The sequence below is a fragment of the Pelobates fuscus genome, chromosome 1, assembly GCF_036172605.1.
Source record: "Pelobates fuscus isolate aPelFus1 chromosome 1, aPelFus1.pri, whole genome shotgun sequence".
Classification (NCBI taxonomy): domain Eukaryota; kingdom Metazoa; phylum Chordata; class Amphibia; order Anura; family Pelobatidae; genus Pelobates; species Pelobates fuscus.
Window position 1 is genome coordinate 463,168,855 of NC_086317.1, and position 22,401 is coordinate 463,191,255.

A 22,401-nucleotide genomic window follows, 5' to 3' on the forward strand; every position below is an offset into this window, starting at 1 on the left:
TAATGAATATTGATGTATTTTTTGCTTTCTAAATCTCCAGCGTATGTGGTCCTATACAAAGATGTCTGTAGCGTATATATGGGGCCTCCAGGTGTCAACTTATCCTGTTCTCCTTGAGAATGCCTCCTTGGATCAGTAATATTTTACAGCCAAGTGCATAAAACAAAAATGTATATCACGAACAATGTACGAATGATAAATGAATGCGCGTGATGCATATTTGGAATCCCACACATTTTCCAAAGGCAAATGTACACTGTTCTAGACATAAAGGTAATTATAGCTTCGTGCAAAGTCGTTCCCTTTCTACAAAGTTATTTATTTTGCTCTTCTAATAAGGGTGCAAGTAAACACAAAAGGATATGTACAATAAATTAATAAGTACAATAAAATAAATAATAGATTTCAATTACTATTAAAATGCTAAATAGCAATAAGGAACAATTTAGAATTCAACATTTTTCATACCATTTTATTTTTATTTTTTATTCTATTTTTCTTGTTTTTTGCTTTTTTTACTGCATAGGATTTACTAAGGTTACTCCTGGCTCCGAGGGAGGCTTTTGTTTGGCTGTCCAATCACAGACTATTCAGTGATGCTCAATGAGAAGTCTTTGCAAGGCAGGTACTCTGAGCAATTGCTGCCTCTTGAGTTGAGCTCCACTGAACTAATCAAACCAGGAAGTAACAGAACAGGTTGTCTGCTTGAAAGCCAGGGGGTATAACCAAGTTAATAAGTTAATTTATAAAAGTGCCAATTTCTATTGAATTCTGGACTTTTTGTAAAATGAAAAAAAGAGGGCACACTGTTCACACATAAAGTTTTCAGCAAGCTATAATGCTTATGGGGTCGGTGTTCCCATTAAGTAAAAAAAATAAAATCTATATATATATATATGTATATATATCCATATTTCGGTCTGCGTTTTCCAGCGCAAATCTATAATTTTCATATCCCGCTTTAGATCTCATTTTGCAATCCGAGTCTATGACACACCTGGGAAATACCTCTCCTTCTTGTGAAAACCTCACCTTTGCTGAACTCAAAACAAATTTAACAGATGAGGAAAATGTTTAAAGCACATGAAATAAGCAACCAACCAAAAAGAAAACAGGCCATGATATGTTAAACATCCTAACTCCACAATCCTCAACATGTTTAACAGAAAGAAACCGCTGATCTTTTTCAAATAAGTTAAAAAATAAACTAGGGAAGGAAAATAAGTTATTAATAGAACAGAAAATTAATATTTATTTATTATATTTAGATTGGTTGGAATTTGTCTGCCTGGAAGAACTTGTGACATTCGAGTGAGTTTAGGGATTTAATTTTTTTTGGTCTAAATTAAAGCATCATATATATAAAGATGTGTTTTAGGTATATTAAAGGAACACTAGTCACCTAAACAACTTTAGCTTAATGAAGCCGTTTTAGTGTATAGATCATGCCTCTCAGGTTTTACTGATAAATTCACTACCATTTAGGAGTTAAATCACTTTGTTTCTGTTTATGCAGCCCTTGCCACACCTCCCCTGACTCTGATTGACACAGCCTGCATGACAAATCTGGTTTCACTTTCAATCAGATGTAATTTACCTTAAACAATTGTATCTCTTTCTCTGTATATTAAACTGTAATTACATACAGGAGACCCTTGCAGGGTCTAGCAAGCTATTACCATAGCAGGGGATAAGAAAATCTAAATTAAACAGAACTTGCAATAAAAGAAGGATAAACTTTAGATGACCCTTTACAGGAAGTGTTTAGGAAGGCTGTGCAAGTCACATTCAGGGAGGTGAGAAGAGGGTTCATAAATAAAGTGATTTAACTCCTAAATGGCAGAGAATTGAGCAGTGAGACTGCAGGGACATGATCTATACACCAAAATTGCTTCATTAAGCTAAAGTTATTTTGGTGACTATAGTGTCCCTTTAAGATAAAAGTATATCATATTTTCAGCTCTCTGATTACAAATAAACAACAAATAATCAACATAGATTCTGGTGCCAGGTACCAACACATACATGCAGGTACAGGCTATAGACAACAGAACCACTACATTAAGCTATAATGATTCTGGTGAGTATAGTGTCCCTTTACATTTCAAATAAATTATATAGCTGGCTGCAAAGTTATCATTTTTAGTATCATTGAAAATAATTGTATTTTGTAAAGTATATGTAACGCAGCTTCCTTTACCCCGGTCGGGTACATCCGCAGACGGAGGCTCATAGTGCTCACCAAGTACCATCAGCACAGCACCAGACACCGGAAGTACTGCAGACTCCACGAACTGCCGCAGCTTGGTTGGGATCTCGCCGTCTCCAACCCACCCTGGAACCACCTCTGACATCCAGGACCGTGTGGGGAAGACCTCTCCTCCAGGAAAGCGTAAAAGGAACATCTCTTAGAAGAGCTAAGTAATTAGAGCCCAGGGGAATATACAGAGTATAGCAAGCCCCAATGTGATTATAGCAGTTTCCCCCAATAAGAGACAGAACTCAGTATTGAGGGTGAAGTATGTCTGAAGGTTTAATGGGACAGGTTGGCTTTATATACAATTCTTCAGGCCAAAGGCACACACCCCTGGACCTGATGGAGCACCGTATTACAAACTGTACAGATCAATAAGAACAATATAACAATGTCCGACACTCCCACATACAGCACACAATCCCTCCCCTCTGCCTGTCATATAATTAAGGTAGTTAATGCATTAACTTAATTATCCCCAGGCAGAAAAAACACACATTTTTATAAAGTCCAATAATTACCCCAAAACACAACATATCCCCATAACATCGTACATCCCCTGATAGCCCTGATCTGGGTGACCAACATATCCAAAAATCACCCAGCTCAAATCAGGGGTTCAGAAATTCTATGAAAGTCATAGTTTTGCCCATGCGAAAACAGGATTTCATGCCCAAAACAGTTCCAGAGAATTAGGCTGTGCGGCCAGTCTATTTAAAACAGTCTATTTAAAACAGTCGAATTACCGTTCGAATTACCGAACGGAATGGTGAATGGCCATAGTTAAAGTGTGTCTCTTGTTCATGGGCTTCGATTCACCGAACGTCGTTAAACTAGGAGGGGGGGGCAAAAGGGTGATAAAACATCAATCCAATTGTCCCCCAAAACAAGTACAGAAGGTGCCTGTAGCAAGTGTGTTAAAAAATGATAAGCTTAGAGTCATGTCTACAAATGCTCGCAGTTTAGGGAATAAGATCCATGAACTTGTGGCAATAATGGCAACTGATAGTGTAGATTTAGTCGCTGTTACTGAGACATGGTATAATGAGAAAAATGACTGGGACATAGCAATACCAGGGTACTCTTTATATAGAAAAGACAGGGAAGGCAAGAAAGGGGGAGGGGTGGCCCTGTATGTAAAGGATAGCATAAAATCTAGACTAATAAAGGTTAGTGAGGCGAACATAGAGTCCGTTTGGGTTACGTTAGAATTTGGTAATCACACAGTAACTCGTGTAGGTGTGATTTATAGGCCCCCAGGACAAATTGAAGAGTTAGATAATCTACTAGTTGAAGAAATAGCTAAAATGACAATGAAGGGGGAAGTTATCATCATGGGTGACTTTAATCTTCCTGATGTGAATTGGAAAACAAAAATAGCTACTTGTGCCAGGAGCACACATATTCTAAACTCCTACTGGGATTGTCTCTAAAACAAGTCGTTGAGGAGCCAACTCGTAAAGAGGCCATACTAGATTTAGTGTTAACAAATGGAGATTTGGTATCAGATATTACTGTAGGTGAAAGTTTAGGATCCAGTGATCATCAGTCAGTGTGGTTTAATATAAGAACAGTGACTGAGTCACACCACACAAAAACAAAAGTTTTAGACTTTAGAAAAACAGACTTTTCTAAAATTAGAATATGTGTAAAGGAGTCATTATCAGACTGGAGCAATTTAAATGGAGTCCAAAAGAAATGGGATTATTTAAAAGTTGCACTACTGAAGGCAACAGAAAATTGCATTAGGCTTGTCAGTAAAAGCAAAAAATTCAAGAAACCACTGTGGTACTCCGCAGATGTGGCCAAAATAGTAAAAAACAAAAAGTTAGCATTTAGTAATTATAAAAAAACCCAGAGTGAGGAAGACAGAATGACCTATAAGATTAGGCAGAAAGAGGCTAAGCAAGTTATAAGAGCTTCCAAATCACACACAGAAGAGAAAATAGCACAGTCAGTAAAAAAGGGAGACAAACCTTTTTTTAGATACATAAATGAGAAAAGAAAAGTAAAACAAGGATTAGTTAGATTAAAAACAAAATAATGAAGGTATGTAGAGGAGGATAAAGGTCTAGCTGACTGCCTCAATGAATATTTTTGTTCGGTATTTACAGATGAAAATGAAGGAAAGGGACCTCAGTTAAGAAAAAGGATAAATGAGTCATTTATTACACGTGAGTTTACAGAGGAAGAGGTTCTATTTCAACTGTCAAAAGTAAAGACAAATAAGTCAATGGGACCTGATGGAATACACCCAAAGCTATTAAAAGAGCTTAGTGGTGTACTAGCAAAGCCATTAACAGATTTATTTAACCAATCATTGATAACAGGAGTAGTCCCAGAAGATTGGAAGTTAGCGAATGTTGTGCCCATTCACAAGAAAGGTAATAGGGAGGAGTCGGGCAACTATAGGCCAGTAAGCCTTACTTCAGTAGTGGGGAAAGTGATGGAAACCATGTTAAAGGATAGGATTGTTGAACATCTAAAAACACATGGATTTCAAGATCAGAGACAACATGGGTTTACTTCAGGGAGATCATGCCAAACTAATCTTATTGATTTTTTTGATTGGGTAACTAAAATTATAGATCAGGGTGGTGCAGTAGACATTGCTTACCTAGATTTCAGTAAGGCTTTTGACACTGTTGCACATAGAAGGCTTATCAATAAACTACAATCTTTGAGTTTGGATTCCAATATTGTTGAATGGGTAAGGCAGTGGCTGAGTGACAGGCAACAGAGGGTTGTAGTCAATGGAGTATATTCAAAGCTTGGGCTTGTCACCAGTGGGGTACCTCAGGGATCTGTACTTGGACCCATTCTCTTTAATATTTTTATTAGTGATATTGCAGAAGGTCTTGATGGTAAGGTGTGTCTTTTTGCGGATGATACTAAGATATGTAACAGGGTTGATGTTCAAGGAGGGATAAGCCAAATGGAAAATGATTTAGGTAAACTAGAAAAATGGTCAGAGTTGTGGCAACTGACATTTAATGTGGATAAGTGCAAGATAATGCATCTTGGACATAAAAACCCAAGGGCAGAGTACAGAATATTTGATAGAGTCCTAACCTCAACATCCGAGGAAAGGGATTTAGGGGTGATTATTTCTGATGACTTAAAGGTAGGCAGACAATGTAATAGAGCAGCAGGAAATGCTAGCAGAATGCTGGGTTGTATAGGGAGAGGTATTAGCAGTAGAAAGAGGGAAGTGCTCATGCCATTGTACAGAACACTGGTGAGACCTCACTTGGAGTACTGTACACAGTACTGGAGACCCTATCTTCAGAAGGATATTGATACCTTAGAGAGAGTTCAAAGAAGGGCTACTAAACTGGTTCATGGATTGCAGGATAAAACTTACCAGGAAAGGTTAAAGGATCTTAACATGTATAGCTTGGAGGAAAGACGAGACAGGGGGATATGATAGAAACATTTAAATACATAAAGGGAATCAACACAGTAAAGGAGGAGACTATATTTAAGCGAAGAAAAACTACCACAACAAGAGGACATAGTCTTAAATTAGAGGGACAAAGGTTTAAAAATAATATCAGGAAGTATTACTTTACTGAGAGGGTAGTGGATGCATGGAATAGCCTTCCAGCTGAAGTGGTAGAGGTTAACACAGTAAAGGAGTTTAAGCATGCGTGGGATAGGCATAAGGCTATCCTAACTATAAGATAAGGCCAGGGACTAATGAAAGTATTTAGAAAACTGGGCAGACTAGATGGGCCGAATGGATCTTATCTGCCGTCACATTCTATGTTTCTATGTTTCTATGACTATACGAATGAATAGTCGAATTTCTCTGGAAGGCAACTGTTCAGCGGTGTTCGTGCAGTCACGTATCTGATTTGAGTTCCATGAACTCAACGATAAAACACAGCTGAACGTGTTCGACTAAATAAGATGGCCGCCGCCATGTGTTCGACTACTTCGACTATATCCAAAGTGCCATTTTCCAGCAAGTGAATGTAAGAGGTTTTAGGTGAACAAATAGACGAACCAGCAAGGTAATGGCAGAGGTTTTAGGTGAACAAATAGACGAACCAGAGGATAGATTTATAACCCAGAGACAGAGGATCTGTAACAATGCATCCTTTTTGTGGAACACCCGGCAGATCCGGATTACACTTTTCGGGGTAAGGGGGCTGAGTTCTGTTTGTCTGGATAGGGGGTGAGTTCTGTTTGTCTGGATAATCCATCTGCGTTGCCATTTTGTTTCCCGGGTCGATACTGTATTGTAAAACTGTAAGACTGCAAGGCCATAATCACAAGGTAAATGCTGGCAAGTTGCCTTCTCCAAAACCCAGTGGCGACGTGGCTTTCGCCACAGTATACATATCAGGTAATATTTATCTTCAGTGCATATCCCATTTTTTTTCTGTTTCATGGGAGTGGCATCTTTATGTCCTCGTGGGTCGCTAGCACATCTTACCTAACCACATTTTTTAAATTCAGTTTTATTTAAGGCCTGAGATATAATATCAAATGTAAAAATCCGCACTGCTCTATCCTGGAACTCAGCGCTTCAATTTGGCTTTCTGCCATTACGATGACAGTGCCCTAGGCAATGTCATCATAATGCATTCTCACATCCACACTTTCTATCACACTGACACACACACAAGTATAACCAGTTTATATATGGGATCTGTGTGTCTTGCATTGTTATTGTTATTACTGCAAATCTCCTTTCTGTCCTGCGAAACAAATCTTTTCCTGCATTGGGCCTGGACCTGAGTGCCCATTTGTACACATGATGTGGTATGCCTATTCGTATCTGAGTGATAATGAAATAATATGTTCACAAGAAGAGCCAATGATAAACAACAAGTCACATTCACTAGACTAGCGCATACGTAAAATTAGCCACTCAAACATTTATTTTGCCATATACATACTTACAACCACAAACAGCCAAACACCTACACAGATATACATGTGACCAAGCACACATACAGACAGCTAGGAACACACGGGCTACTGCTGCCTTTCCACATCTCTCAAACACACACTATCACAATGGCTCAGTAAATAACTGGGTATTAGCAGTATTTTTCAAACTGATCATACGCTTCTATTTAGGGCTTCACTGAGTACTGAGTCATTCTTGGCTGACACTGTGCGAGGAATAGTAATGAAGACAGTTGAGGTGGGGTAACACTAAAATCACAGTTCATTTAGTGGACCATGACCCCATGGGGACACCCTGCAGACAGTTCTTGTATAAATTGTCTGAGAAGTTCAATACCACTTCAAAGTGGCGTGATGTTTTCGAGAGATCAGAAAAAAGGCCCCAGTAGAATATTTGATGGGGAAGTTTCCAAATTTCAACAGTAATAGCAAATCCCAAGGCCAGGGAATTATACAGTCATTTTGCAGATTGCATGCAATGCCATCAATGAGCTGAGAATGAATCAGCTTAAGCCAGTTTGCAATATACTTGACAACACAATCAATTCAAAATCATATACAAAACCATATAACTGTACTAAGAATTCTTTCTGAAATATGTCCTCGGCTATTGATGCACTGTTATAAAGCACAAGCCAAAGCTTGTTCCTTTCTTCTAAAAATGCCTTAATATTTGTGTGATGCCAAACCTCAGTAACAATGGGCGTACAGTACAGGCAGTCAGCTGTGGTATTGTTCTAACCTGTTTGATTTATTTATAAAAACTGCATAATGGAAGCACTGGATGCAAATACTGTGGCAGACACTAGGTATTATGTAAATCGTATGAAACAAAGTGCAATTTTCCTGCTAAATTAAATTCTCATGGTATACTTTGATACTTTGTGACAGGGAAAATGGTATCATGTATTGACATAGAAAATGGGTTGACGACTGTGGAGGGAAAAAAAACGTAAACAAAAAAATGTCAACCCAATAAAACAACCTAGAAAAAACATAAAGGCAGTGATACAACTAAATCAAAATAATGGTCACAAACAAAAAATATTTTCTATACTGAGGGCGGGCACTCCCATAAGACAAATAAGTTATTCGCCTGGCTGCGCCTGCCTCTGAGGGGGGGCACCCACCGGGAAGTTCCCTGGTGGACTGCTCTGCTGCTGTCTTGGGCTGGTGTGCTGGGCCAGCAGCTCCTTAGCCATCCCCCAGCGCCCATTCATCTTCTGGACTCCTCTCCGCCACTTGCCTGCTCAGTGTTTCCTGTAACCCCAGCACCTGAGCAGAGCACTCTGCTTGCTGCAGGCAGGGAAAGCCAAGACATGTTCTGATATCCCAGCTGCCCACTGCCTGTGAACACCGGAAACTCTCTGATGGTAACAGGAAGAAGGCTGTGCTCACAGTGCACGGCTCTCCTGCTCCCCCAGGAGAAAGAACAACTTCCTGCAGCCTGCATCTCTTCTCTTCACAGCACCCATGTATGGCATAACTGGAAGCTAGGAGGGATTCTTTATTGTATGAATGATTATGAATGTGTGTGTGTGTGTGTGTGTGTGTGTGTGTGTGTGTGTGTGTGGGTGTGTGTTTGTGTGTAAATAAAGTGTGTAAGTGACACTGTATATGTCAGTGAGAGTTATTGAGAGTGTGCAAGTGAATCTGGGTGTGTGTGTGTGTTAGTGAGAGTGTGCAAGTGACACTGTGTTAGTGAGAATGTGTAAGTGACTCTGGGTGTGTGTTGGTGAGAATGTGCAAGTGACAATGTGTGTGTTAATGAGAGAGTGTAAGTGCCATTGTGTGTGTGTCAGTGAGTGTGTGTGTTAGTGAGAGTGTGTCTCTTTCTTTCCCTTAAAGTGTGTTTACTATGTCTCTCTCCTAAAATGTTTCCCATTCTCTGTTTCCTAAATATCTAAACAGTCTCTTTATTTACATTTTTCAGTTTTTTCACATTTAAATTTGCCAGATTGGTTACGTTGTCTTTGAGACCGTATGGTAGCCCAGGAATGAGAATTACCCCCATGATGGCATACCATTTGCAATAGTAGACAACCCACGGTATTGCAAATGGGGTATGTCCAGTCTTTTTTAGTAGCCACTTGGTCACAAACACTGGCCAAAGTTAGTGTTAATATTTGTTTGTGTGTGAAAATTGCAAAAAACGAATTTGAACGCCAATTTTGGCCAGTGTTTATGACCAATTGGCTACTAAAAAAGACTGAACATACCCCATTTGCAATACCTTGGGTTGTCTACTATTGCAAATGGTATGCCATCATGGGGATAATTTTCATTCCTGGGCTACCATACGGTCTCAAAGGCAACGTAACCAATTTGGCGAATTTCAATGTGAAAAATGTGAAATGCAAGCCTTATATTTGACTCAGTAACTTTTGAAACCACCATAAAACCTGTACATGAGGGGTACTATTATACTCGGGAGACTTCGCTGAACACAAACATTCGTGTTTTGTTTCAAAACAGTAAAACGTAAGTTGAAGGCTGAACTTGATGGGCGCAAGTCTCTTTTCAGCTATGTAACTATGTAACTATGTATCAAAACAATTATATTGTCCGTGTAAGTGCCATTTGTGTGTGAAAAATATCACTTTTACTGACAATATCGTTGTAATACATTTTACTGTTTTAAAACACTAATATTTGTGTTAAGCGAAGTCTTCCCAGTAAAACAGTAGCCCCCATGTAGAGGTTTTATGGTGTCTTGGAAAGTTACAGGGTTAAATATAGTGCTAGAAAATTCAATTCCCTGGACTTTTGGCCTGGGTTGTCAGGCAGGTCCCGCAAATTGTAATTAATAAAATGGCCTAATTATGTAAAATTATTACATAAATATATACATATAATTTTTACATATATATATATATATATATATATATATACACACGTGTGTGTGTGTATATATATATATATATATATATATATACGTGTGTGTGTATATATATATATATATATATATATATATATATATATATATATATATTTGTGTAAGGGGCAAATAGCCGTATATGGAGTAAGGATCCAGCATAAGCGTAGGATAGTATAAAGGGAGCAAGTCGGTTGTGGTGTGCCGAGACCGACGATACGGTAGGCCTGTAAATAAAGAGGGCCCACCAAGGAGTAAGAAAGTAAAGTAAATGGAAAGAAAAGAGAAAGTGTTGAAATGAGGAGTGGGTGGGAGGGTCATTCTGATGCTGACCTCAAGCGATATGAGTCAGGTAAGGGGTGTCCCTTATATAGGGGAGTGAATTAATTTAAGCCCCTCCCACAAATACAGGCCAAACGGCCTTAATACTTGTGTAAGGGGCAAATAGCCGTATATGGAGTAAGGATCCAGCATAAGCGTAGGATAGTATAAAGGGAGCAAGTCGGTTGTGGTGTGCCGAGACCGACGATACGGTAGGCCTGTAAATAAAGAGGGCAAAAATGAATAATCAAAGATTTAATACAGTCAACAAATATTTACAAATTAACCAGACATTTCCTTAAATGCATTACAGTATTTAATTCCTGGAAGAATTTTGAAGGTAGGAATCTAGGACCGAAAGTGGACACCATTTGTTGTGGGTAGGATAGTATGTTATCTCTACTGTTGGTCCGTGTTGACTCGTTTCAGAATGTGGTAGAGCCAATAGGTAATGAAATATGTGTTTACGTACGTGGGATCGTTGAAGACAATGATCTGTCTGAGTGGTGGTGATGGTAGTGGATTCTCTGGCCTGAGAAAGACATAAAAGGCAATGTGCATGGCTGGTAATGGCCGACTTGGTAGTATAATTTAATGGTTGTAGATCTAATAGGTCCGATAAGGATGAAAAGTTGGATGGCTATTGGTAATCTCTGAGAGGAACGTGGGGGAATGGATTCCTGAAAACCTCTGAGTATATTCGTGTCTGGTATGATAGCATGAAGTTATGGTAGTTTTGGTCATAGGTTATCCTGTGTTGTTGAATGCCTGTAAAATATATAATTAATGGTGTGTGAGATAGTTTAAGTTTAAGGTGGCAAAAAGAAGCAAAACCTAGGAGAAATGTTATGACACAGGTTGAGCTATGTCGTGTTCCAATGAGATTCTTTAAGCCAGGTGAAAAGCTGTGTTATGTGTTCTACAAGTATGGGACGAAAGTGCTAGGTGGGATAGTGCATGCTTTGCTGCATGAGTATGTCTAATCCATGATTTTGTCTCTGGAACGAAAGCGTGGCCGTGACTGTATGGGCGGCTGTAGGAAGCATATGATGAACATGCCTGGAATATAAATGAGACAATTGTCGGCAGGGATGTATACCCCCGTCTGGTACATGAAAGTGAAATCTGATAAGTGGCCAACCAAGTGAGTTCCACAGAAATATCATGACCTTATGGATGAGTAGTGGCGTTTGTTGATGATATGACATGTGCCTAGTTGTCTGAGTAACAACAGATTGATGACCCTGACCATGATTTACCCCATGCCACAGCAGCTGCTACAATGGGGTAGATCTCCCAAAGGGGCTGAGGTGGTGGAAAAATTTCCAAACCTGGATGCCATGGCCAACAGCTCCAAAGCAATCGTTCCCGGTAGAGGTGTCTAGGGACATCCTCTGATCATCATGTTGGAAGTGTGGAAAAAAGGGGAAAGTACTCTGGATGTGAAAGCGTGGTCTTGTGGTATGATTGGCATGGCAAAATTAAGGAACCTGGTAGGGATTGTAGTTCCTTGCAGTTGTAAGTACTAAGCAGGAGGTAGTGATTGATGTAGTTGAGAATGTTCCCTATTTGTCTTGTGGTAACTTGCGTGTATGGATGCCGACTCAAGGCGTATGCCCAGTAATGTGATGATAGTGTCTGGGCCTTCTGTTTCTAATGGGGTACTGGGACGCCCAAGTGGTCAACCAGACTAAGCTGCCGTGAGGCTTCTAGTGAAAAATATGTTATCTTTGATCAACAAGAAGTCTTCTAGATAGTGTATGACTGTAAGACCTCTGGATATGTTATCATAACCAGCACAGAGTATCTGCGAATATCGATAGTAGGCTAATCTGTAGCTCGAAAGTTGAGCGGGGAAAGGATTGCCCAATTTATGCCATGTAAGTGCCAGTGTGTAGGGTAGATGGTAGCCGTTTACTGCGTTGATGATATTGGTCTTACTTAACCAAGCTTCAACCCATGCTTGAGTGATAGCTGTAAAGGTAGATCAATGGTGTTGTATAGTAAGAAAACTCCTCGGAGGGTATGAGGGAGTTGAGACTTGGGGTAGCGGAGGTGTGTGGTGCCAATAAGTCTATGGTTAGTCTTTGTTTAAGGGAAGATTCCTTGTGACAATACCAATGTGTTTGTGTTTGGTGCCATGCTGTAAATGGTGGAGATTGGAAGACCCCTCTGCAATTCTTGGCTATGAGTGTGTTTACAGCCAATGGTTTTGTTGTGCTGACTGTAAGTGAGGGCCTGCTATATTCCTTGAAGGTGTGTTTATGATACCTGTATGGGAGCCCTTTGAAGCTCCAGAGCTTTAGTAAATCTACTACAAGTCTGGAAGGGTGATGAGTCAGTAGTGTTGAAAATGCATTGGTGTGTACAGATGGTGAGTACGTTATTTGTAAGTTGTATTGGGACACATGGTTTGTCATGTGCCCTGAACCATTTGAACATATATGCAACAGTCTATATGCAATGCAACTACTCATATCAATGGTCTCTGGTAGTTCAGAGGTGCTGGTACCTGGAGCCTGAGAATGCTCGTCCATTTGTTTGGGACAAAATCCCTTCTGTATGGGTACCTGCACAAATAAACATCTCTACATATTCCAAATGCCAACCCAACCAAGGGATGGTCAGTTCCCGATTTACCTGGAATCCCTGGATCTGACCATCACAGATACATCATCATACATATATATGCCTTGCTTCCCCAATGTGCTGACATCATACGTGTCAGGTTAACGTCTTGTGTGTCATAAGAATTGATTGTACCAGGTAACCGAGTTTCGGTTGGTGCTGGTTGTACAGTAGCGTGAGCCCCAGCCCTGTGAGGGCTGTGGTGACCAACTCGAGATTGCCAGTCTGTCAAATGTTTTGGCTCATGAGTTTATGAGTGAGGCTAGCATAGCCTGGGTGTCACCTGAGTTGAAGTAGCTGGGCCTTCCCCTGCCTCCGTGTTGTCCGTTGATGTATGGAGGAGTTTGAATAACTCTGCTTTCCTTGCTGTAGCAGGGTAGGGGATTTGTCACCTCCTTAGGTCGGTGGTAATGGGTGGGATCGTCCAGGATCTGATTGCTGCTGGACTAGCAACATCTCCTCTGCTTGAAGGTGTATCATTTATAGCCGGGGTGCTAGGAAGAGGTGATTCTTCACTATCTTTTTGAGAAATACTTAAATAACAATAAAGATTGCAAATATTATTTGTACCCAGGGTTCTTGTACTGGCTTGCTAGCTAAGCCGTAAGGCGAAACGATTAGGCTTGGTGGTTTTTTTTTTATTTTTTTTTTTATTTTTTTTTTTTTTTGGTGACTGGTGAGGCCCTGCTAGTTGCCAAGTGGCTTGAGAGGCTCTATCTATGCTTGGCGCGAGGGGATTTTGAGTGGCCACCGAACGTTGTGGCAGGAAGTTGGCCTCTCGGTGACAGTAACCAGAAAATAGGAAGGGGAGTGACAGGTGAGGCCCTCTCTATGATACAATGCGAGGCGGCTAGCTCACGAGTGGCCCGAGGGGTGTATGCCTCCGAGTGTGAGGCGGGGTGTTGGCCTCGCGGGACCACTAACTGAAGCATAATGCAGAGAAAAAAGGGGGTAATACCTATTGGGCCCTAGAACCCTAATTGCCAGTATACTATTACTATTCCAGGGAAGGTAAGAGATGAATAACTATGTGAGCAGGTGTATGTACCTGGGAGTATGGTATTGAATCTGACAATCCGTATAGGTTTTTTAGTAGTAACTGTAACCTGAATGGATAAAACGGTATGGCATAAGGAAATATGGCATAGACCAAGCTTATCTTAATAAGTACAGTATATGTGAAAAGTAAAGGGCCGTGATGTGTAAATAATAAACATCGTAGCCATACCGGTTAATTATGTATCAATCTTAACCCATTAAGTGCCGTATGTACAAGTGAAAATGTGTCCCCACCTTGTATGTTGTATGTCCCCTTGCTAGGGGAAAGTCTGTTGCGTGAGCAGCGTGCTGTGAAAAATGTATGAACTATATTACCAGTTACGTATATACAGATGCGTCTGCTATTGTGTAATAATATATGTATTTATACCAGATGTTGATATAGTGCTTGCTATGTGAATTGTTGGATGTCTTATTGAATGGTAGGGGTCAGTGAACATGGTGTTGCAAAATGCAAGTGCACTGGAGATCTGCCGAGTGCCCTATAGGTGGCAGTGTAGTAGGATACTGATTGGTATGTGAGATGTTGTTTGTCTGTTGACCTATAGGTGTCAGTGTTTTGGTGTTTGTAAAACCCCATGAAAATTGTCAATGTACTTGACAGACCTGTAGGTGGCAATGTTGATAGAACCACTGTTGGTCTTGATGTGAAATGTAAATTATTGTGAATTAAACCTGAAGTTGAGCCTGTGCTGGAGTTTAATGTATGGTTTATGGTTATGTTTAAAACAATCTTATGTGTAATTTATATTGGCTGGTAAATTGTATATGACATGTGAAGACAGTTTTGCTGTTGACCAGTAGGGGTCAGAAATGCTGATTGTATGTTAAAATACCCTTTAACCCCTTAAGGACCAAACTTCTGGAATAAAAGGGGATCATTACATGTCACATGTCATGTGTCCTTAAGGGGTTAATCCTACCGTTTGACAGATAGGAGTCAGTATAAAAGCGAAAATGCTGTAGTTAGTTTGTTTGCTTATGAAGTGAAATAAAGTCTGAGAAGCCTATAGTATACCGATTGACCGGTAGGGGTCAGCATGTAGGCGAAAATGCCATGGTTAGTTGGTTTGTACATGAAATGCAATAATGTCTGAGAAGCCTGTAGTACACTGAATGACTGGTAGGGGTCAGTGTGTAGGCGCAAATGCAGTGGTTCGTTGGTTTGTACATGAAATGCAATAATGTCTGAGAAGCCTGTAGTACACTGAATGACTGGTAGGGGTCAGTGTGTAGGTGAAAATGCAGTGGTTTATTGTTTTGTACATGAAAAGCAAAAACGTCTAAGAAGCCTGTAGTACACCGAATGACTGATAGGGTTCAGTGTGTAGGTGAAAAATGCAGTGGTTTGTTGGTTTGTACATGAAATGCAATAATGTCTGAGAAGCCTGTAGTACACCAAAAGACCAGTAGGGGTCAGTGTGTAGGCGAAAATAGAGTTGTTCGTTGATTTGTACATGAAATGTGATAATATCTAAGAAGCCTGTAGTACACCAAAAAAAAAAACTGTAGGGGTCAGTGTGTAGGTGAAAATGCAGTGGTTTATTGGTTTGTACATGAAAATGCAAAAAACGTCTAAGACGCCTGTAGTACATCGAATGACCGATAGGGGTCAGTGTGTAGGTGAAAAATGCGGTGGTTGGTTGTTTTTTACATGAAATGCAATAATGTCTGAGAAGCCTGTAGTATACCGAATGGCCGGTAGGGGTCAGTGTGTAGGCAAAAATGCAGTGGTTCGTTGGTTTGTACATGAAATGCGATAATGTCTAAGAAGCCTGTAGTACACTGAATGACCGGTAGGGGTCAGTGTGTAGGCGAAAATGCGGTGGTTCGTTGGTTTGTACATGAAATGCGATAATGTCTAAGAAGCCTGTAGTACACCCAAAGACCGGTAGGGGGTTTAAACGAATGATATGCATGAACATGCAATGGTTTTAGAACAGACTTAGACAAAATGCAGCCGTAAAGTGAGGACCTGACCCGTGCATGGTGCCGTGGGACTGATGCCTGGTGTAACGGGTAGGTCGACTTACGGTTTGTGAGTCACTTGGGCACCATCCACGGCGATGGATTGAAGAAAGAAGGTGGTAGGCCGGAAAAGCCTGTGGCTGGATTCCTGACACAGCTCTGCTTAGAAAACCTCATGGAGTAATCAGGTAAAATGGCGTCTGGATGACCCGGAAGTGGAAATCATTCTGATGCTGACCTCAAGCGATATGAGTCAGGTAAGGTGTGTCCCTTATATAGGGGAGTGAATTAATTTAAGCCCCTCCCACAAATACAGGCCAAACGGCCTTAATACATACGTGTGTATATATATATATATATATGTATATAATTTTTTTTAATGATTTTTATTTATATATAGGTATGTATATAGTGATATATATGTATATACCGGTACTTATGTATATAGATATATATTATTTCGTTCTACATGTATTTTGATATCTATATATATATATTAATTTTAAAATATAGTTAGAACGAATTTACACATATATATTTTTTTTTAAGATAGATAGGATATTGTAAGTGTGTTCACAGCTAACACAAAAATGTGAGAGTGTAGGATGGTGGTTCCAGATCCACCAGTAAAGGGCTTGTACCCGAAATTAAATGTTAAGAAGTAGAGAATAATAGAGACTCACAAAAGTGAGACTCAGAACTGGTTTTAATACAATATATAGGGAATATTGATACATATTATGACAAAACTATCAGTACTGTGCACTTATTAAGGAAGGAATTATCCATTGATATATAGTATTATTATATTATTATTATATATCTTCCAAGAGGTGCCATGAAAAATAAAAACATATTTATTACAATTCAAAAACAAGGGGCACTCAAATGGAATGTCAAAGGAGGAAAAAAACTGTTACTAATATCAAAAGGATCCCTATGAAGGGAGAGACACAAGTCTTGAGTTTTGTGAGTCTCTATTATTCTCTACTTCTATATATTTTTTTTATTTTTATTTTATTTTATTTTTGAACGTATTTACATATTTATTTGTTTTATATTATATATAAATATATAATAATTATATAAATATATATTAATCAATATCATTCTACGTGTATTTTGATATTAATATACATATATTATATATATATATATATATATATTAATATTAAAATACACTTAGACAGTGTATGTGTATGTATGTATATGTGTGTATATATATATATATATATTTATATATATACACTTAGATCATATATATAATATATATATGATCTAAGTATATATTGTATTTTAAACTGTAACTTTAACATTTATTTTACTATTTACAGGCAGTGGGGGTAGTACCTGTCATTACAGGCACTCCCCCTGCTGGCACTGACATGGACAGCTATGCGATCACATGGCCCAGAGGGGCTGGAAAGGAAGGAGGGGGAATCCCTGGGCTGCCAGGTGAGTCCCCACACCGCGATCGCCGGCATGGGATTGCCGGCAACTGGGTAAGTACATACGACGGCTTGGGCGTTCTATGCCACCCACTGGTGTTTAGAGCCGGGTCTCCAAGGACACCCACCGTCCTTAAGGGGTTAATGTCTACTCAGTGTGTCTCTTTCCCTAAATGTCGCTTCACTGCAATTCAGAATTTAGTGAATAAACCTCTGAGGGAATGTAGTTGAATTTGTGAGGGGGCAGCAAAATGGATTGTTGCGTAGGGCGGCAAGAATTCTTGCACTGGCCCTGTCTATACCCTTCAGACCAATAGCTGAATCCTTTCAAATAAACATCTCTTTGTCAGACAAATACTTATACTGATCAGCTACAACATTAAAACAACGTGTCTAATATTGTGTAGAACCGCTCTGATATGTCACGGCATGGACTCCACAAGAGCTCTGAACATGTCCTGTGATAAATGGCACAAAAACATTAGCAGCAGATCCTTTAAGTTGCAAGGTGGGACCTCCATGGATCGGATTTGCAGTTTGATTGAGATTTGGGGATTTAACCCCTTAAGGACCAAACTTCTGGAATAAAAGGTAATCATGACATGTCACACATGTCATGTGTCCTTAAGGGGTTAAAGGCTAAATCAACACCTTTAACTTTTTGTTATGTTCCTCAAACCATTTCTGAACATTTTTGCAGTGTGGCAGGGTGAATTTCCAGGGAACACCATTGCCATGAAGAGGTGTGATCTGCAGCAATCTCTAGGTAGATAGTACATGTGAAAGTAACGTCCACATAAATGCCAGGACTCAAGGTTTCCCCGCAGAACATTGCCCAGAGCATAATGCTGCCTCCGCCAGCCTGCCTTCTTCACATAGTGTATCATGCTTCCACCTCTCTTCAGGTCAATGACCCACACACACCCAGCCATCCACCTGATCTAAAGATAAGAAAACATGATTCAGAAAACATTCTTCCATTGCTCTATGGTCTAGTTCTGACACTCATGTTCCCACTGAAGGCACTTTTGGCATTGGACAGGGGTCACAATAGACCCTCTTATGTGTCAGCAGCTAGGTGTTCTGACATCTTTTTCTCATGGCCAGAATTATGTTTTTCAGTAATTTTAGCTCCAGGAGCTCTTCTGTGTTATCAGACCAGACAGACTAGCCATCACTATCCCCATGCATCAATGAGACTTTGGCATCTATGATCCTGATGACTGTTCACTGGTTGTCTTTTTTCACCACTTTTGGAAGGTACTAACCATTGCATACCAGGAACACCCCACAAGACTTGCTGTTTTGGAGATGCTTTGACCCAGTCTTCTTGCCATCACCATTTGGCCCTTGTCAAAGTCACTCAGAGCTTTTTGCTTCCAACACATTAAATTAAGAACTGACTGCTCACTCGTTGCCTAATATATCCCATCCCTTGACAGGAGTTATTGTAACGATATAATCAATGTTATTCACTTTACCTGTCAGTGGTTTTAATGATGTGGCTAATCCGTTTATATGGCCCAATAAGAATGAATTTTCAGGCAAGTCTCACTCTGTCTCTAAGTTCCTCTTTAAACATTGTGCACCAATTTGTCCTTATCTAATGCAAGGTGCAATTAAGGCCAGGACTGTCTTTAACACAGGGCAAATGGGGCAGCTGCCCCCGGCTCTGTCATTGCTGGGGGACCCAAGGCAGCTGCCCCAGTTTGCACTCAACAATGTCTTTTGGGGTCGCAGATCCCCCCAAAAAATTGTTGTGGGCAGCAGTCCCGCACACTAAGGGGGCCCATTGGGTGGCCCATGCACTTAGAGCCACCTGGTGGGCCTGTGTCAGCAGGGGCCCAGTCAGGCGCTGTGGCGCTTTAACAGCGCGACCGGGCCCCTTGCTTTTCGGCAGCTGGCTGGGAGGAAGTGACAGCCGCGCGTCACTTCCTCCAACAGAAACAGGAGGAGGAAAGACCAGCTAGTCCTGAGGGGGGCAGGCCGGGAGAGAGTGAGAGCTTAACTCTCAGCCACTCCAGCCAGCCCACTGGACCCCAGTGAAGCCACTCTCCAGGAAAAGGTGAGAAACTGGAGGGTGGTTATCAAATTTTGCATCAGTGTGTGTGTGTCAGTATGTCTGGCTGTCTGTGTGTGTCAATATGTCTATATGTGTGTATGCCTGTCAGTGTCTGTGTGTATGTGTGTTTCAGTATGTCTGTCTGTACGTGTGCCAGTATCTCTGTCTGTGTGTATGTGTGCCAGTATGTCTGTCAGTGTGTCATGTGTGTGTGTGTGTGTCTGTCAGTGTCTGTGTGGTTCAGTATATCTGTGTGTATGTGTGTTTCAGTATGGCTGTCTGTGTGTGTCTCTGTGTCAGTACGTCTGTCAGTATGTGTCTGTGTATTTGCATGTTGTCCGTGTGTGTTTATGTGTCAGTGTGTATATATGTGTGTATCTGTATATAGTCAGTGTGTGTATCTGTATGTGTATGGCAGTATAGTGAGGAGGATGCAGATAGGATACGATGGGCAGCATCCACATCTGAATTGCCTAATACTACGTCCCTGAGGGATATATACTTTGAACTACTAAGACTGAGGAAACGGGAGACTGACCTGGACCTACATGGGCTTTTCTTGTCTGAATACCATCGCAAGCTGCAAATTCCACGAGGCTTTCGTGCCAAAAATATTCCTACTATAGGTAGATTAAAACCGCAGGTCTGCAAGCGTTGGATCTCAGTTTTAAACAAATGTTCATTGGATCTGATGCTTATTATTATTGAGGACGTCAGAGAGGATCTAATTCAGGTGAGGAGAAGGATTTCTGAATTAGAAACAAGACAGGCAGTATTACTATCAGCACCGGAATCTGCAACTACCCTACTAAAACTGGAGGACAATATTAAGAATTACAAGACAGATTTGGTGAGAGTTAAAAGAGAAAAACAGGAGAAGGTGACAGCTGACTATAAGGAGCATCGTGTATATAGATGGCTCAGTGGCAAGACTGATACACCGTATTTCATCAAGAAACGTAGACCTATTCGCAAACCCAGACAGTTCACAATAGATAGAACTTCAGGAGAATCTACCTCTGAGTCTGAACTACCGCACGATTAATTTCCAACACGGAAAACCGGCAGCACATCAAGTACTGCACAACCTTTTTTAGACACAGCATCAACAGAGGAACCTCCTATACGGACACGATATCAGAGCAGACACGGAACATCAGGCGGAGACACATTACTAGACGTGGCCAGAAGGGGCGTATCTTCTGGGGCAAGAGGGAGGCCACCCCGTCAACAGAGATAGCCCCAATTTTCAATCTATCATCTAGAGCCCTGACACCGGAGGAAATTCAAATACTCAGTAAAGGCTTATCTTTTGTCCCTACCTCTGGAGTAAAGCCCCTGGATTGGGAAGTGGAATTATACAAGTTTGGTCGGTCATTAAGACTAAAGGACTTTTTAAGACCAAAACTATGGATACAGCCAACCCCATAAACAAGTTCAAAATGAAGAGTACATTCGATCCCATGCCCAACCAGACATCCATTAAATCCTTTTTACGCTCAGTGCATAAAGAGTCTACTGACCATTTGAAACAGAACTATCCTCATCATTCTAACTGTACGAAGAACGAACGAGCTATCATCAAATCTCTGGCTGCCGATAAAGAAATTATAATTAGACCAGCCGATAAAGGGGGAGGTATTGTCATCCAGAATTATTCTGACTACCGCTCTGAAATCTTATCACAATTGTCGGACCACAATACCTACGGAAAATTATCAAAGGACCCTACAGATCAAGTGATCAACCAGATTGAAGAATGCCTATCAAGAGGGTTACGTTCTAACTACATCTCTATGGAACTATACCAATTTCTTCAAGCTTCTACACCTAGAACCCCCGTGATTTATTCACTACCTAAGGTTCATAAAAACATGGATAAACCTCCAGGTCGCCCCATTGTTTCAGCAATTGGGGGCGTCCTGGAACCCTTAGCCAAATGGCTGGATTTTTTATTCACAGAACCCATTGAACACCTCCCAACCTGTATAAAGGACACTCCGAGCTTTGTGAAAATAATTTCTGAGACGACATTGCCCTCTGGACCGGTAATCCTACTGACGTGTGATGTGTCAAGTTTGTATACCGTGATACCCCACCAAGACGGAATAGATGCAATGAGATTGATACTATCGCAATCTAAGCATTACACAGGACCTCCTATAGAATTCGCATTGGAGCTCTTGGAGATAGTTCTTTCCCAGAATTATTTCAGGTTTGAGACGGAATGGTATAGACAAATTGCTGGGACATCCATGGGGGCAGCCATGGCACCCATGTATGCCAATGGTTATATGTTTGGTTTTGAAACCAGATACATTCTGGAACCCTACCAAGACCGCATTCTGAAGTATGTAAGATATATCGATGACATCTTTATGTTAGTTACTGGGTCCATATCTGAAGCAAAAGAGATGGTCCGATCCATCAATTCAAGTACCGACAATATCAAATTGACGGCGGTGATGGATGAAACATCTGTGTATTTTCTAGATATCAGAGTTTTACGTGAGGGGATGAGCTTGGCTTATACTTTGTATTCAAAACCGACGGACCGCAATACAATACTTCAGGCAAGCAGCTTTCACCCTGGTTCATTGAAAAACTCACTGCCCTACTCGCAATTCTTGCGTGTCCTGAGGAATAACTCTGATCCTAAAAGAGCCCAAGAACAGCTAGGTATGATGTGGGATAAATTTCGACAACGAGGATATACGTGCCAGGTTTTACAGAAAGCACTTGATCGAGGACTGGCTACAATTGACACTCCTGCTCCAAAGACACAGAGCAACAGATTGATTTTTCCTACCACGTTCACTACATCATCTCTTAAATTTAAACAAATTATTGAGGAAAATTGGAGAAT